Consider the following 2057-nt stretch of genomic DNA (forward strand, 5'->3'; position numbering starts at 1 on the left):
GATGGGTGCACTATAAGAAGAGAGGAGTTCTCTAAAAGGAGAGAGGAGTTCACTATAAGGAGAGAGATGTTCACTATAAGGAGAGAGGAGTTCACTCTAAGGAGAGAGGAGTTCAATATAAGGAGAGAGGAGTTCACTATAAGGAGAGAGAAGTTCACTATAAGGAGAGAGGAGTTCACTATAAGGAGAGAGGTGTTCACTATAAGGAGAGAGAAGTTCACTATAAGGAGAGAGGGGTGCACTATAGGGAGAGAGGGGTGCACTATAAGGAGAGAGGAGTACACTATAAGGAGAGAGGAGTGCACTATAAGGAGAGAGGAGTTCACTATAAGGAGAGAGGAGATCACTAAAAGGAGAGAGAAGTTCACTATAAGGAGAGAGAAGTTCACTATAAGGAGAGAGGAGTTCACTATAAGGAGAGAGAAGTTCACTATAAGGAGAGAGGAGTTCACTATAAGGAGAGAGGAGTTCACTATAAGGAGAGAGAAGTTCACTATAAGGAGACAGGAGTTTACTATAAGGAGAAAGGAGTTCACTATAAGGAGAGAGAAGTTCACTATAAGGAGAGAGGAGTTCACTATAAGGAGAGAGAAGTTCACTATAAGGAGAGAGGAGTTCACTATAAGGAGAGAGGTGTTCACTATAAGGAGAGAGAAGTTCACTATAAGGAGAGAGGGGTGCACTATAGGGAGAGAGGGGTGCACTATAAGGAGAGAGGAGTACACTATAAGGAGAGAGGAGTGCACTATAAGGAGAGAGGAGTTCACTATAAGGAGAGAGGAGATCACTAAAAGGAGAGAGAAGTTCACTATAAGGAGAGAGAAGTTCACTAAAAGGAGAGAGGAGTTCACTATAAGGAGAGAGAAGTTCACTATAAGGAGAGAGGAGTTCACTATAAGGAGAGAGGAGTTCACTATAAGGAGAGAGAAGTTCACTATAAGGAGACAGGAGTTTACTATAAGGAGAAAGGAGTTCACTATAAGGAGAGAGAAGTTCACTATAAGGAGAGAGGAGTTCACTATAAGGAGAGAGGAGTTCACTATAAGGAGAGAGAAGTTCACTATAAGGAGAGAGGAGTTCACTATAAGGAGAGAGAAGTTCACTATAAGGAGACAGGAGTTTACTATAAGGAGAAAGGAGTTCACTATAAGGAGAGAGAAGTTCACTATAAGGAGAGAGGAGTTCACTATAAGGAGAGAGGAGTTCACTATAAGGAGAGAGAAGTTCACTATAAGGAGAGAGGAGTTCACTATAAGGAGAGAGAAGTTCACTATAAGGAGAGAGGAGTTCACTATAAGGATAGAGAAGTTCACTATAAGGAGAGAGGAGTGCACTATAAGGAGAGAGGAGTTCACTATAAGGAGAGAGGAGTTCACTTTAAGGAGAGAGGAGTTCACTATAAGGAGAGAGAAGTTCACTATAAGAAGAGAGGAGTTCACTATAAGGAGAGAGAAGTTCACTATAAGGAGAGAGGAGTTTACTATAAGGAGAAAGGAGTTCACTATAAGGAGAGAGAAGTTCACTATAAGGAGAGAGGAGTTCACTATAAGGAGACAGGAGTTTACTATAAGGAGAGAGGAGTGCGTATAAGGAGAGAAGGGTGCATTATAGGGAGAGAGGGGTGCACTATAGGGAGAGAGGAGTTCACTATAAGGAGAGAGGAGTTCACTATAAGGAGAGAGGAGTTCACTATAAGGAGAGAGAAGTTCACTATAAGGAGACAGGAGTTTACTATAAGGAGAAAGGAGTTCACTATAAGGAGAGAGAAGTTCACTATAAGGAGAGAGGAGTTCACTATAAGGAGAGAGGAGTTCACTATAAGGAGAGAGAAGTTCACTATAAGGAGAGAGGAGTTCACTATAAGGAGAGAGAAGTTCACTATAAGGAGAGAGGAGTTCACTATAAGGAGAGAGAAGTTCACTATAAGGAGAGAGGAGTGCACTATAAGGAGAGAGGAGTTCACTATAAGGAGAGAGGAGTTCACTGTAAGGAGAGAGGAGTTCACTATAAGGAGAGAGAAGTTCACTATAAGAAGAGAGGAGTTCACTATAAGGAGA

The sequence above is a fragment of the Bufo gargarizans genome, chromosome 4, assembly GCF_014858855.1.
Source record: "Bufo gargarizans isolate SCDJY-AF-19 chromosome 4, ASM1485885v1, whole genome shotgun sequence".
Lineage (NCBI taxonomy): Eukaryota > Metazoa > Chordata > Amphibia > Anura > Bufonidae > Bufo > Bufo gargarizans.